We start from the raw sequence: 16,036 nt of genomic DNA on the forward strand, positions 1-16,036 counted from the left end.
TGTTATTATTCCCATTTTAAAGATGAGGAAAGTAAAGCAGAGCAAGGTAAAAAAAAACTCTTCCAAGGTCACACAGCTAGCAAGAGGTGGAGCTATAATTGGAATCCAACAAGTTACTTCCACGCAGCCCTCCCTGGCCTCTCAGACCAGATTAAGGGCCTTTGCTATGAGCATCCCCAAGCTCAGATGTCTGGGATGGAATGAGCTGTCCACTGGTTTGGCCCCCCTCTCTTGATGGTGAGTCCCTTGAGGGGACACACTTTTGGGGCACTCAGGGGCCCAGCTCCTAACACAAACCCGGGCCTTGGGGACTCTCAAGAAACACTTGACTGAATAACCTCAAGCTCAATAAAGATGGCTAGACTCCCAATACCCAAGGGGAGAGGAGGTAGGGGCTGCCCAGACAGGCCCTAGGAGCTCTCTCCCCTCCCAAGGCCACACACCATCTACTTTGTCACTCACAGCAAGGCCTCTGCTGTCCCTGAGTATATGGCACTGTGGAAAACTGAGGAGGATAGAGGGGCCACCAGGCCCCACAGGAACACCCAGAGGCCCAGCTGCTCCCAGGTCTCTTTGTCTCTCCAGGCAAAGGTCTCTTGAAATCCTCAGGTACCATGAACTAAAAAGATACAGCCTTCTCACGGTCTGCTGCCCCATTTCTCTCTTCTTATATCCAGTTTTCCAAACTATTGGATAATTTCTCCAGCTCTCATTCAATGTTGCCAAACTGATGCTCAGACCCCAACCAGTGGAGAGGGATACCTGGGTACCCAGTAGACAAGCCAGACTGCAGGCACGTCACACTTCAGGGTTGCCCTCTGGAAAGAGCCTCTTCCTCTGAGAAGCTCCATTTCCATCAGCTGTGGCCCCAAAAGGACACACAACCAAGCCCCCACCTCCCGTTGGCTGTCTCTGTACTTTGAAAGTGGGATCAACTCCCCAGAGAAATAGCCCCAAGATGGGTGCCACTGGAATGTCAGTCTCAGTCTTCCCAGCTCTGAAATCAGCCTGAAGAGTGGGTGGGAAAGGTTACAGGTCTTTAGGGACAGAGACCCCATTGGTTTCTGGGCACAGCCCCTCCCCCACCTGAAAGCAGAATTCCTGCCTGCCCCTGGGTCAGCTCATCTTTCTCTCTTTTTTTTTTTAAATGATTTTATTGTGTCATATGCTTTTTTTTTTTTTAATATTTATTTATTTTCTTTATTTTCTTGGCTGTGTCAGGTCTTCGTTGCGTGTGTAGGCTTGGCATGCGGGCTTCGAAGGCTTCTCTCTAGTTGTGGTGTGCGGGGTTTTCTCTCTCTATTTGTGGCACGCAGGCTTCAGGGCACATGGGCTCTGTAGTTGTGGTTCACGGACTCAGTTGCCCCGTGGCATATGGGATCTTAGTTCCCCGACCAGGGATCGTACCCACTTCCCCTGCATTGGAAGGCGGATTCTTTACCACTGGACCAACAGAGAAGTCCCCAGCCCATCTTTCTGTTAATGCTGTTCAGATCTCTTACCCCCTGTGAAGGTAACTGAAGACAATGCCTCCCTCTGTAAAAGGAGCTGGGGGTCTTCACCTACCCCCACCCCACCCCCAGCCACTAAAGGGCAGAGTTTCCAGAGAATTTGCTTCATAACCAAGGGAGGGTGGGAGTGGGGGGGTGGCTGAATAGAGGGAGCTCCCAAATTTCTCCTCAGGAAGGACTTCAGGCAGCAGTCTGTTTGCAAGGGAGCTGAGTGCTTTGCTTAAAGCTGCCTGTGCAGCCGCTGTTTGTACTTAAATAATACGTTACAGATCAGTAAAAACAGCAAAATTTTCCAAAAGTGCTTTACATAAAATGAAAATGCCAACTGCCCATATCAAAAAATTAATTGCTGTTATGATCATGATGGAGACTTTGTGGGAGCCATTTCAACCTCTTGGCTGGGTGTGAGGGCTGCCTGGACTGAATGAGCCCACATCATTTGGAAATGTAAATCCACCTCAACTTCAACTGAAAAAAATATGCTCCGAGCCACAAAGCCCTGGGCTGGACCCGTGAGGAAGACAGATGTGGTGAATCCCTAGATCTGCCCTCTCTGGCTGAACACCAACTCACTGTGTGCCAGACACATCGGACACCCTTTCCATCTTTTATGACCACCTACAAGGGAACACTGAATTACTGTATTTCCCCCGTTTTACTCAGATGAAGAAACTGAGGCTAGAAGAGGCTCTGTAACAACTGTTGCCATTTTTTCAGTGCTACCTAGACCCTATACCGAGTGTTTCTAATTCATCATCTATTGACTCCCTGGTGTAGGCCCACTTTACTAATGAAGAAACTGAGACAAAGTTGTTGCCCTCCCAAGATCACAGAGCCAATATGCGACAGAAATGAGACATGGGGACTTCCCTGGCAGTCCAGTGGTTAAGACTCAGTGCTTTCACTGCTGTGGACCTGGGTTCGATCCCTGGTCGGGGAACTAAGATGCTGCATGCCACATGGCACAACAAAAATAAAAAGAAGAAATGAGACGTGAACCTAAATCCTGGTCTGTGACACTCCAGTCTCTGGGCACACAAAATATGTGTGATAAGGGCTCAGAGAGTAGGGCAAATAGAACTATGATGCATAAGAGATAAAGGGCAGCCCCCTTGCTTGTGGGAAAAAGCACATGACTTCACAGAAGAGGAAGAAGCTGAACAAAACCATGAAAAATGGTTAGGGTTTCAACAGAGACGGGGAGGCAGGGGACTCCAGGTGGAGGGAACCACACATGCAAAGGTTCTGAGGTAGGAACCTGTGCGGCATGCAGTGTGTGGAACACAGGATTATGGGAAGTGGGTCAAGAGCAGGTAAGTGTGACGATGTGGCCATAGGGAAGGCAGTGAAGATTAATGGCTCAGGCTGTGAGTTTGAATACTGGCTTTGCCACTGATCAGGTGTAAGACCTTGGAAAATTCTCTTCCCCTCTCCAAGTCTCAGTTTCCTTATCTGTAACATGTAAATAACAATAGTTGTTTAACAGTGTTGTTCTGAGGATTCAGACAGGCACTATGCCCAGCCTGAGGTTCTTGTGACTGGGCAATGGGGAGCCACAGAGGAACTCCTGGCAGAGAGATTCAAGCTGGGCTGGGAAAAGACTGACCCCCAGCCACCCCTGCCTAACCACAAAGGAGCCCTAGGGTTCAAAAAGAGAGAAAGCAGATCCTTGACTCAGGGCCAGCTGCCCCACCCAAGGTTTCCTTGACATCTCCTGTTTTATTTTTAAAGAAGAGTCTTGTGGGGGACTTCCCTGGTGGCGCAGTGGATAAGAATCCGCCTGCCAATGCAGGGGACACGGGTTCGAGCCCTGGTCCAGGATGATCCCACATGCCACAACTACTGAGCCTGTGCTCTAGAGCCCACATGCCACAACTACTGAACCTGCGCCACAACTACTGAAGCCCACGCGCCTAGAGCCCGTGCTCCGCAACAAGAGAAGCCACTGCAAGGAGAAGCCCGTGCACCGCAACGAAGAGTAGCCCCTGCTCGCGACAACTAGAGAAAGTCCGCGCACAGCAACCAAGACCCAACGCAGCCAAAAATAAATAAAATTAAAAATAAAAAGAGTCTTGTGAATTCCCCTATAAGCAATCCAGGCTTGTTTCTAACGTATTAAATTGTAATATTAAATTACTAAACTCTCTAAACTCTCCCCCTAGTAAGAGAGACAGTCCAGGCAACAGAGCCATTTACTGAGCCTGCCCCCCCAGCCACCCACATAGCCAGGCCCAGGCTGAGCTGCTCAGGTGGCAGCAGTCAGCAGCCCAGCCTCATGAGGGGAGTGCTTGGCTGGGGGTTGCCTGCCTTTACATCTGCTGGTTCCTTCCCCTTAAATGCACTCTTCCTACCCCAGCCCCCAACAGCACTAGATTTTCAGAAAATTTGCTTCACAACTGATGGGTTATCCTCTTCTGACACTCAAGTGTCAGCTTAACTGTCTCCTCTTCAGAGAGGTCTTCCCTGACCATGCTGGGTAAGTTGGCCATATCACCCTATCTTAATAGGCACCTAGTATTCTTGCCGTCTAGTAATTTCTTATTTACCTATTACCAGTCTGTCTGTCTTACCCGACCAGAATGTCTGTTCTGTGAAAGCAGGATTTTTGTCTTGTGCACTATTGTGTCCCCACCTTGGAACAGTGCCTGGCACATAGCAGGTGCTCAATAAATACATACAGAAATAGGGAGGGGGGGAGAAAAAATTAATAAAGAACAAAACCTGGGTTCTTCTCCCCAAGATTAGGAGACTCCTTTGAAGCCTCAGTCATCCCCTCTGTGGAAGTGGGCAGGGTCCCTAGCCAAGGACCACCATGGCCACACTGTAGGATCCCTCCCCTCCTGCAGTGTTGTCACTGGCCTGCCTCTGGAGCTGCCCTTCCCGTCCCCACACCCCAACTCAGAGAGACAGAAATTAATTTCCCTTTGGCATAAACTGATTTTGATGAGCCCAGTCCCCGGCGATTCATCACAGACCTCTCGGGGAGCACTGCAGGGAACAGCGGGTGGTGGCACGAGTTATGGGCCTCGCAGCCCCAGACACCCAGCTGCTTCTGACGGCTCCGGACACCTCCAGCCCCCCTAAATCAGCTGCGACGCAAAGACCTGGAGAGCTGCCCAGACCGTCCTCCTGCTCGGCTGGTGCCCCTGGCAGGCGCCTCCCAGGTCAGGGGGCACAGGCTGCACGGAAGTAGGTGACTTCATCCAGGCTGACTCAGCCCCAGCCAGCCACTGGGGACTGCAAAAGGGAGGCGGCAGCAGTCCTCTCCAGCTTGGAGCTTTGGGGAGGGGGAATCCTCACCCTCCCTCCATCCCCAGGGCTTCCCCAAACCGGACTGTGCCCCTACCCCACACCACACCACCATCCCAATCCACACTGACATCCTGCAAATAGTCCAGGTCGTTGGCTGAGTGCTGGGCTGAAGAGGTCTGGGGCCCAGGCCCAATCCCCCTCTCACCAGCCAGGTAAAATGGGCCAACGCAATAATCTCTGAGATTCAGTTTCTTCATCTGTAAGATGGGTATGGTGACCCTTGCTCCACCTACTGCTCAGAGGTATTGGACGAATCCAATTGATGCAAAAGGGTCTTAAAGATAGGAGAGTACCACGTGGCAGAGGGGACAGGAAGCAGGATAAGTGGGCCCCTATGCCACAGGGTCAAGACCAGACCTCTTATCCTGGCCTGAAGTGTCCTTAAGCAATGATCTGCCCTCCCTCTGCCCCCTCTCCCCCTCCACCCTCTGCCACCTTTAGCATCCTTAAGTTCCTCAGATAGGCTGTTCTCCTTCTACCTTCAGGCCTCTGTGGTTCTAGGCTATACTCAAAGCCTAGAACTCTTCCCTGACACCTTTTCTTCTTTGTCTGGCTAAATCCTACTGAACTCTAAGTCCTTGGCTTAGACATTACTTACTCGGAGAAATCTTTCCTAGCGCCTCAGTTAGACACTAGGGGCCCCGTGCCTGTGTCCCCACAGTCTAGCCATTCCTGTACGTTATCAGTTATCGCCATTATCTCACACCTGCCTCTCAGTTATTGCCCTTGTTCTCACCTGCATCGCTCTGTCCCAGCCCAGTGCCTGGCGCATGGCAGGTGCTCACTAATACAGGCTTATGTGGACTGAATTCCTGTGCCTATTCGTGCTGGCTGGCAGTGGCTGCCTGAAGCACTGGCTACACAAACACACATAAGCACCACGCCTACCACAAAGTGAGGGTCCAGTACATGTCAACTGTTAACACTGCTGTTGCTATTGGGAGTTGGTTCTTGGGAATCTGCACCCTCTCCTTACCTGCCCCTGCCCTCAGTCACAGTGCCAGCAACCCAGGGGTGGGGAAGGTAACCAGGGAGGGCTTTTGTTCTTCTGAAGTGACCTGAAGACACTTACCTGCCTCTAGCAGAAAGAATATGCCCATGGGTATTCTCACCTGAGCGAGACCTCACTACCTACTGACTTGCTTAGGATACTGACTCCAACACTCTTGAGTCTCAGTATCCTCATCTGTAAAATGAGAATAATTCCCACCCTGCTGACCTCACAGGACTGCTGTGAGGACCAAATTCAAAAGTGTGGAGACAGGTGCTTGATTCACCTTGACAAAGGATACACTTCATCATCCTCATCATGGACACGCCTCAGCCACTGTCACCAAGGCCAGCGTAGGGTCAGAGTGTGGGGACCCCAGAATCAGTGCCATTACCAGCCATGGTAGAGTCTTACCCCTAGGCCTCCACCCTGAGACCCCAACCTCATATACTTCAGGGCCTGCTGGGAAACCTTAAGAGCAGCATCAAACCTCCATGCCCTCACTCTCTAGCTGTGTGACCTCGGGCAAGTCGACCTCACTGAACCTCGGTTTCTTCATTTAAAAATGGCAATGATGGGAAACTTCCCTGGTGGTGCAGTGGTTAAGAATCCGCCTGCCAATGCAGGGGACACGGGTTTGAGCCCTGGTTCGGGAAGATCCCACATGTCATGGTGCAACTAAGCCCCTGCGCTGCAACTACTGAGCCTGTGCCCTAGAGCCCACGAGCCACAACCACTGAAGCCTGCAGGCCTAGAGCCCGTGCTCCGCAACAAGAGAAGCCACCACAATGAGAAGCCCGCGCACTGCAACGAAGAGTAGCCCCGGCTCGCTGCAACTAGAGAAAGCCCACACGCAGCAAGGAAGACCCAATGCAGCCAAAAATAAATAAATAAATTTATTAAAAAAACAAAAAAGGCAATGATGGGACTTCCCTGGCAGTCCAGTGGTTAAGACTCTGAGCTTCCACTGCAGGGGGCACATGTTCGATCCCTGGTTGGGGAACTAAGATCCTACATGCCCCATGGCGTGGCCAAATAAATAAGTAAATGAATAAACTGTTGAAAAAAAAATGGCAATGATGATGGTAGCTGCCTCCAGACGTCTCAGAAGGATTAAATGGGATAACTGGGTAAAGAATGCACTTGAGGGCTAGTAAGTGCTCAGTAACTGTTGCCTGTCACCATCACCATCACCATCATCATCATCATCCCCATAAATGCTATAGCTACTCATGGGGTATGATGCCCATGTTAATCCTGGTCCTCCTCCACCACAGTAACTTCCAGAACCTTCACAACAAACTAAACTGCCATCCCCACTTCCTGGATGGACGAAGTGAGGCTCAGAAAAGCTAGGACTTTTCAGACTGAAAACTCCCTGAAGGCAGAGGCCATGTCTCCAAAGTCTGGGCTCCGTATAGAATTGAGGTTGTGCCTCTCCCTTCAGACTTTGTCTCTCTCATTGGCCCCGGGGGCCAGGTCTCTTTTTTAGCCCCCACCCTAGCCAAGCTCAGAGGAGCAGGAAGGGGTGAGGTCCAGCCCCCCTGCCTCCTTGCAGCAAGGAGAGGTTCAGGCTGTGGACAAAGGTCGGCACGGGGCCTGCCTGGTCCTAGCTGCCCCAGCTGATGCAGGGAAGCCTCGTGACTGCCCCCCCTTCCCCCATGCCGGCTCCAGCTTCCCGCCTGACTGGGCTGAGCGCTTCAAAGCCAGCAGCCTCTGAAATGAGGCTGCAGCATCTTAGATGGCAGCTGGTGGGGGGGGAGTCAGGCAGCCCCCCCGGTCCCCTGTGTGTATCTCCAGGCACTCCTGTCAATGGTGACTTGTCGGGCAGCGTTGGCCACGAGGGTCCTGGGGGATGGCTTTGGGTGCTCATATCATGGCCGAAGGAGCATTAAAGCTACCAACATGCCAGTAAGCCAGGGCTGTAAAAGGCCAACTCCTTCATGCAAGCAGGCACTGGACACCCAGGTGCTGATGGGAGAGAGGGAGCCATGGGGAGTGACCACTAGGACACACACACGTACACACACTCTGTACCACATAGTAGGATGATACTGTGGCCTCTGACATTCCAGATCCGGGATCAAATCCTGCTTCCCCTATTTCCTAGATGTGTAAACTTGGGTAGCACTATGGGTTGAATTATGTTCCACCCAAAATTCATATGTTGACTCCTTAACCCCCAGTATCTGAGAATGCAACCTTATTTGGAGATAGGGGCTTTACAGAGATAATCAAGTTAAAATGAGGTCATTAGGGTGGGCCCTAATCCAATATGACTGGTGTCCTTACAAGAAGGGGGAATATGGATACAGACACACATAGAAGGAAGATGATGTAAAGAGACACAGAGAAGACTGTCACCTACAAGTCAAGGAGAGAGGGCTAGAACAGTTCCTTCCCTCACAGCCCTCAAAAGGAGGCTGCCGGTACCTTGATTTTAGACTTCTCGTCTCCAGAACTGTGAGACACTAAACTTTTGTTTAATCCACCCAGTCTGTGGCACTTTGTTAGGGCAGCCCTAGGAAACTAATACAAGTAGTGACTGTTTCTCAGAGTCTCCGTTCTCACAGTCCTAAACAGGTGTTATAATAGTACTTGTGTCATAGGTTGCTACGAGGCTTAGATGAGATGCTACTTCTAAAGACAGCACTTAGCACCGGATTAGACACTCAGCATGTACTCAATAAATGGTAGTTGCTTTACTATTATAGTTATTGCTCACTCATACATTCCTGTATACGCTTACACATTTACTCATCTATTCCACATAATACTGTATTGTACACCTTCCAAATACCAGGCATGTGGGCCCTGAAGTCGAACAAATCTCTGTTCTCCGGGTACTTGGCAATGACCAAAGATAGACTTATCCTCAGGGAAAACAGAAAATCCACATACACACAAATTAGGTGATGGGAGAGCAAATGCTTAGGGGTTTGCCCAGGTGTGCGTACATGAGTGTTAATGTGTACATATGTGTGTACACAGGTGTTAATGTGTGCGTGAGTGCATCAGGATATTGTGTGCACATGCATGTGCATCTGGGAGCACAAGCACATACTAGTGTGAATTCATGCAGAAGTGTACATATGTGTGTTGCACATGTGTTTTAGCATGTGTGTACACAAATGTTCATGGGTACATGAATGTACATGTGGGAGCATGAGAACATATGGGTCAGTGTGAGTCCGGATGAGTGTGGCTGAGCAAGGGTAGATGTGTAGACAAGTGTGTGTGTGAGAACAGTAGGGCCCAAAGCTGATGCCCTCTAATGCCTACAGGCCAAGAAGGAGCTCTGAGAGGTCCTCTCAGCCATCTGCCAGCCAGCCTCAAGTAGACACATACCCCTACCCCACGTCAGACTTGAATGCTCTTGTGCCAAGGGACCACCCCGGAAGCCTCCCCCGTGCTTAGCCCTGGTTTTCAGGAAGTCCTTTCAGCATACTAACCACAATCCCTGAGTGACACTTCTGAAACCAGTAGTCCCAAAGCCACGGAATGAAACAGACATCAGCCATGTATTCCAGGCACATGTTGGTCGTATGTCCTCATTCAGCTCCAACCTGCCTTTCCAAAGAGGGAGGTGGGCTCCCCCATCCTCAAAGATCTCTCCAATTTGGGTATCCTATTCCAATCCTATTTCTGCCCCCAGAATGCCCAAGGTCAATACCGCCTGTCCCACCACCATCCCCTGGCAGGGAAGAGGTGCTAAGTTACCTGGCCTCTTTCCCACCATCACAAGATCTGATGCTTGACAAAGAAGCATGGGTGGACATGGGTCTAGGGCGGGGATAGCCCTCAAACACTAACCAGGCCAGTGCCCAATGGGCATCTGGAACTGTTGGAGCTGTGAGAGGGGCGATATTTCCCAAGGTTGAAAAAGGGCCAAAGCGCCAGGGCCTGTGGTGGGGAGACCCACAGATGAGACCACCCCCAGGGGACTGACTCCTACTCCATACCCACTCTTCCCTGCCCAAGACTTGGTGAGGCCCTGAAGGACCAAACTTGGGGAACCAACAACAGCTGGGGCAGACTCTCTGCCCCCAAAACTAGTGTCTGAACCCCAGACCTGAGTTCCAGTTCTGGTTCTAATAGTGATAACAGCAATAATAAAGGTTCACATTTATCACGCACTAAGTACCTGGACCTGCACTCTCACTTTCCACACACTGTCCCATTGAGGCCACACATTGTTTCAGTGAGGTTAGGGACTATCAGTGTTACCCCATTTTACAATTGAGGAAAGCAAGGTATAGTTTAGCTCACCTGCCCTATGCCAAGGCATGGTTTAGCTCAGCATGCAGCTGATTCGTAGCAGAGCCAAGAGAGCCCACACTCTTAACCACAAAACCCCTACCTTAGAGAGTGACCCTAGACAGTCCCTTCTCCTCTCTCCATCTCCCAGTCTGTGCAGTGCGGGTGCTAATTGCCATGACCACCGAGCTCTGTGGAACTCCCAGTTCTGACTCCTGGGTGGGAGCCAGGGCGTCGACCCCTAGGGTCTTGTGAAGCATGCAGATGACAGGACCACCCTAGACCCACTGAATCAGACTCTCCAGATACCGCACCCCCTCCTTCCCCACATCTGCAAGCTCACAGGGCCAAATGGTCTGCAGTGCACCAAGGTTTGAGAACTCCTGGGGTGGTGGGATCCCTTGGCAGGAAGGAAGGTAGGGGAAAGTGGAAAGCTCCCCCAACTCAAGCCCTGCTAGGGGAACTTCAGGGGCTGGGGATGCTCTGAGGTCTGGCTACCATTCCTTTCTCATCCAAAGGGCAACTCCTCATCTAACGGGGAGAAGATTAGTAAATTCTAGAGGTGCTACCCGTCATGGGGGTGGGGAGAAGGAAGAGGTGGATTCTGCCCCCTAATCATCTCTCCTTGCCATCCTTGAGCCAGACAGGCACAAGGGTCTGAATAGATGCCCCCGTAAAAAACTTGAGTGGGGTGGGAACAACCAGCATAGCTGAGGGAGGGGGAGCCTGGGGGTGCTGGAGAGGCAGGCAGTTAAGGTGGGAACCGCACAGACAAAGGCTGACCCCAGCCAGGCCTACTGGCCAGCCAGCTCATCCCCACCCCCCTGCGGCAGGCAGCTTGGCAGAGCTGAGCACCAGCTTCTCATCCAAACCGAGTTCCCACCAAGCGTGCTTAATGCAGCGGCGGTGACATTTCTGCCGTCAGAGGCAAAAACAGGAACTCGGCCATTTTGTTGAAGGGCGCCCAGAGTGCGGGGCGGGAGATGAAGGAGGGGGGGGTTTCAACTCCTGCATCCACCGCCCTAACCACCCACTCCTGCCTCTGCCTAGTGCTCCAGCCAAAAGGTCACAAAACTAGGGTCACCAGACAGACAAGGAAGCTGCTGCAGAACTCTCACCCTCTTGCACAGGTGGGGAAACTGAGGCCATAACGCTGACACTAGCCAGATCTGGAGAAGGTAAAAGGAGGGATGGAGAGAAGCCCCGAGGAGGGTGCCTTAAGGAATGCTCAGGTGGGAGCGCCAGTCTGAGGAGCCAGAGAGCTGAACCCAGCGGGCCGCAATGACCAGTCTCAAAGGAGCCTACACACCTGGCCCCCCAACACTGGCGCGCCCTCAGGAGGGCGCTCGCGGCATCTCTAACCGTCCAAGCAGTGAGAGGGTTAAGCTTCCTCGCGGTACTTGCCGCAGTAAGTGGAAAGGAAAGAAGTGTCAACTCTGTTCTCACCACAGCGGGGCTGTCGGATGGCACCTCCCCCCGCCCCGCGCACCCCGCCCCGCCGGCTCCCCCGCCCTCCCCTCGGAGCGCGCGCGCACACACACCTCCCACCGCTTTGCCCAAATTATTTTCGATCCCGGGAGACTCCGGATGCCAGACGCGCTCCGCAGCGGCGGCGGCGGCGGCCGCGCCTGATTCATTGCGCCAAAGCTGCAGATGCGACCTCCCGCCTGCGCCCTGTGCCCCGGCCCGCGCCGGGCTGCGTGCGCGCCTGGAGAGATGGGGGGGAGCGGCAATTTGTAGGCGCTCCCCCCTCAAGAGGCGGGCCCCGGTCCCCCGGGGCCGGGTCCCCAGTCCCCAGCTCCCCGGGCTGCGCTAATTAGCTTCCTCCGGGGGCGCCACGCGGCGTGAGGGGCGGCAATTTCCCGGCTGGGCTGCGGGGGAAGCACTCCCACCGCCTGGGAAGGTGAAATGGGAAACTCGATTCAAAGAGAGCTTTCCTCCCCCCCCACCCCCCCGCTCCCGCCTAGCGCGGTAGAAAACGGGTTTGAAATTCCTCCTCTCTCTCCTTTTTTTTTTTTTTTATTTATAGTGCACCGTCTCCATGGAAACCGCGGAGGAGGTCACGGTAGCTGGGCCCCCGCGCGTCACCCCGCGCCTCGCCGGCTGCAGGCGCCGGGATTGCTGCCTCCCAGGCGCCGCGGCCCGCGTGGACTCTACTCCGAGTTCCCCGCCCCCGCTCCACTCTGCCCGCGGCTCAAGCCATATGACTGCCGGGTCCCAACCTGGAAGGGCGAACCTGGGCACCAGTGCGCTAGGCTATACCTCTGTCCCCGGGCTCTGGCACGCGGGAATGCTCCAAGATACACGTGCCCAGCTCCAAGACGAGAACACGTGCGGCGAGACGCCGCCAAGGGGCTCACTGCACTAGTGAATGCCCTGCAGGATCGACCTATATAGGCGCACAACTCCAGAGCTCTCTGCTAAAGCAAGACCACCCATAGTTAAGAACCCTGGAGTCCCGCCTGGGTATCTTACTAGCTATGTGACTTCGGGCAAGTCACAACCTCTCTGCGTCTCGGCTTGCTCATCAGCAAAATGGAATTGTCGTGTGGCTTGAGACAAAGTACGTAAAACGTTTAACACTATGTTTGGCACGTGGTTCTGAAAAATGGTAGCTGTCATTGGGGTTATTTTTTACGGACTGGGAAAGCCAAGGCCCAAAAGGCATTGCTCAAGGGCGCGGTCAGCCTGAAGGCTGAGAGTTGCACCTTGAGAGCTTCCCAGCACCTCAGCCTAGACTCAGGCAGGAGGTTGAGGGGACACGTGCCGGCTTTGCTGGGCCTGGGCCTGCCTCGGGCGCGACGGGCGGGACCTCCTGAGCTAGCCACATCCGCACCCGGAACCCTGGAAACGGGACTCCCCGCGGTGTGCGCCCCACCCCCCTCCTGCCCCAGCACCATTAGCAACGGGCCTGCCTGTCCTCCCTCCCAGGGCTGAGGCCGCACCTGCCCCACCGGATGGCCGCCCCGGGGCCAGGCCGTGCCCCCCACCGCGCACACTTCCTCCCTGACCCCCAGCGCCCCGTCGAGCGCGCAGGGGGAGGGGACCCGGCCGCCCCGGCCCCGCCAGCTTCCCACAGCCTGAGCAGCCCGGAGCCGGGGAGGCAGGAAGTCTCAGAGCCGGGGCGTGGAGGCGGAGTAGGGGCAGGAAGTTGGGGGTGACTCTCCCAGAGACCCCAGACAGGGCCCCGGCGTGGGAGCGGGGTGGGCGGGCGCGTAGGGATTAAGGGCTCCCCCCCCACCCCCCCCCTTTTAGCCTTAGGCCACGTGACCCCGGCCGGAGCGCCCTGCTGGGTGAGGGCGAAGGCCGCTACCTCTGCCGACCCCCAGCAGCGCGCACTAGGAGGGAGGGGCAGCCTTTGTCTACTTTGCCGCAGAGGCAGCCCCCCACAACCCCTCCCCCACGCGCCCCGCCGGGCCCTGCACAGCCCGGGTTTTCCATCCGGCCCGGCTCGGCTCGGCAGCTGTCAGGGGACCGAGCTGACCTTCGCGAGCAGGGAGTTTCAATTAGCCGCAGATCAGATAAGCGGGCGGGCCAGCCTCTCCGGGCACCGCGGGGGCGCAGCCCCGCCCCCGCCACGCCGCGCCAAACGCGCTCCAGATGGGAACAAAGATGAGGACGCAGCTCCACCTGCCTCCCCGGGGAGGGGGGAACTGGAGGCCCCGCCGGGAGGAGCTTGCCACCGGAGGAAGGGGTTGCGCACACTCCCCTGCCCGTCTAGGATCTCATTCCGGGGCAGTGGTCTAGTCAAAACGATCTTTGCAACTCGCCTTGCCTCCTGCACAGCGGAGAGGTGCCTGCCACGCTGACCTCATCTCCAGGCGGGCATCGTGCCCTCCCTCCCCTGGAGGGAGTCTTTTGCCATCGCTGATCTCATCCAGAGCACTCCCTGGGAGGCTGAGAGAAGGAGACAGAGCCCAACAGAGAAAGGAAACTGAGGTAGAGACGGACTGCACTTCTTGATTCAGGTCACACCAACCACAACATTCTTTCAGATGTTTATCGAGTGCCTACTAAGTACCAGGCGCTGTTTAGACTATGGGGACATCAGCCTCATAGAGCTTACATTCTAATTCAGGGAGACAGACCATAATCAAGTAAACAAATAGGTGAACAAGATCATTTCAGAGAGTCTGAAGAGCCATGAAGATATTAAAATAGGTCATGTGAGACCGATTTCAGGGAGGGGACCATGTTAGCTATGGTAGTCAGGGAGGGCCTCTCTGAGGAGGTAACATCTGAACTGAAGCCTGAAAGACCAGGAGGAACCAGTCAAGCAAAGGAGAGGGTGTGGAGCATGCCACTGTGGACATGACCTTAGGCCCAAAGAGGAAGCAGATAGAACAGGGCTTTGCAGACCAGGTGAGGGGTCAGGGTTTATGAAAAGTGCAGTGGGAGCCTTTGGTGGGTTCTAAACTGGGAGTGACATGGTCTGACTTAAATTTTTAAAGATCCCTCTGGCTATTATATAGATCAGAGAAAGGCAAAGGTACAAGAGAGAGACCAGGGAGGAGGGGAGAGGATGGGGGTGGAGAGGAGAGGGGGGTGCTTTCTGCAGTAGTGATATATTTGGGCTGATGAAGTGGATGTGGAGGTGAGGTGAAGCAACAGAAGCTTGGTGAGAGAGGCAGGACTTGAACCTAGGTCAGCCTTTGGGAGCATGGAGGGGCTGCTTAGAGGTGAAGGGTAAAGTTGTGGAGCAGGAATGCCAGGGTTCAAATGCCAGTACAGATATTTTCCAGCTGAGTGACCTTGGACAGGCATCTCTATCAATATTGTCAAGTATTTTAAAAGGAAAAGGAGATTGCCATTGTAAGGTTTGAATATGACATCTGAAAAGTGTTTATCACAGAGCCTGGTAAAGAGTAGGTGCTCAATAAATTTGGGCTATTATTATGGGCACTGTGGTTACTACCCCCCCCCCGCCCCTGCCCCCATCACCACCACCTGCCTCTTTGTATCAGGACCATCCCCTGGCCTTCCTACCCCACCTCTGGCCTTGTTTTCATTTGCTGAGGGTAGAAACTCTTCCTCCTCTCCCCTCTGCCCCACACCTTTGTTTGGAGGGGAGTTGGGTGGGGATCATAGGGAAGGGACTAACCCAGTCCTTGTTCACTAAACTGACTGCTGGGATCACTCCTCATCCAGGACCCCAGCTCACCATCCTGGGGTAACCCTCTGAGCCCCTCAGTGGTCTCCATAGGGGCCTGCCCTCCGTGCCTGCCAGAGGAGTTGAGAGCATTCAGTTATCATTCATTCAATCGGTTGAGTGACCCTCCAGGCAAGGCTGAGGTGGGGACAGAGAAAAGCACACCCAGGCCCTGCCCTCAGGCAGATGCTTGGAAGAGTCCATTGTGGTTAGTTAGGGAATGTTGTGCCCTAGGAGCTTAGAGCAGGGCCAGAGAGGCTGGAGGGGCCCCTTTGGGGCAGCAGTTACTACAGTCACAACTCCCATCTATGGAGCCTTTACCCAGGGCCGGTCACCATGCCCTGGTACATACATGTCATTGAGTCCTTACAACCACCCAATGAGGTCCATACTATTACAATCCTTAATTTATGAGCAAATAAACAGAAACTTCCAGAGGTGAAGTGCCTTTCCCAAGATCACATGGCAATTAAGTGGTGGAACTGAGAATAAAACCCAGGTCTGGCTGAGGCCAGAACAGGAGAATTTAAACATTCTACTATCTGGTCTCATATTCTATTAAATGCAAGGATGTCTCTGAAAGGCCTTCAGCCAAATCCCTGTGGTGATGGATCTTGCCCTTACTTCACTCAACTTCCCTATGCCTGAGTCTTTATCTAAACTCTCAGGAGCCCAGCCTGGTGCTAGGTATACAATAGATACTCAGGTACTGCTTGGATGTAGCTTCCTCTTGACAAAGTAGTGTTGATGCCTGCCCTCACCTCCACACCTCCCCTTGGGTTCTTGGGCCCCTATATCCCACTTCAGAGCCTGTCC

At 53.7% G+C, this 16,036-nt stretch overlaps 1 long non-coding RNA gene across 3 annotated transcripts; it reads left to right on the top strand.

The window, feature by feature from the left end:
* Window positions 1-11,626: 11,626 nt before the first annotated feature.
* On the top strand, window positions 11,627-12,656 carry LOC309657209. Of its 3 annotated transcripts, none has more exons than XR_014261702.1 (2): window positions 11,627-11,974; window positions 12,101-12,656. It is a non-coding gene; the product is annotated as an uncharacterized lncRNA (long non-coding RNA). The 3 variants fall into 3 exon arrangements; XR_014261703.1 differs by having other exon boundaries at window positions 11,627-11,829; XR_014261704.1 differs by having other exon boundaries at window positions 11,627-11,807.
* The last annotated feature ends 3,380 nt before the right edge of the window (window positions 12,657-16,036 follow it).

The sequence above is a fragment of the Balaenoptera physalus genome (assembly GCF_965194825.1).
Source record: "Balaenoptera physalus genome assembly, chromosome: 3".
NCBI classification, from domain to species: domain Eukaryota; kingdom Metazoa; phylum Chordata; class Mammalia; order Artiodactyla; family Balaenopteridae; genus Balaenoptera; species Balaenoptera physalus.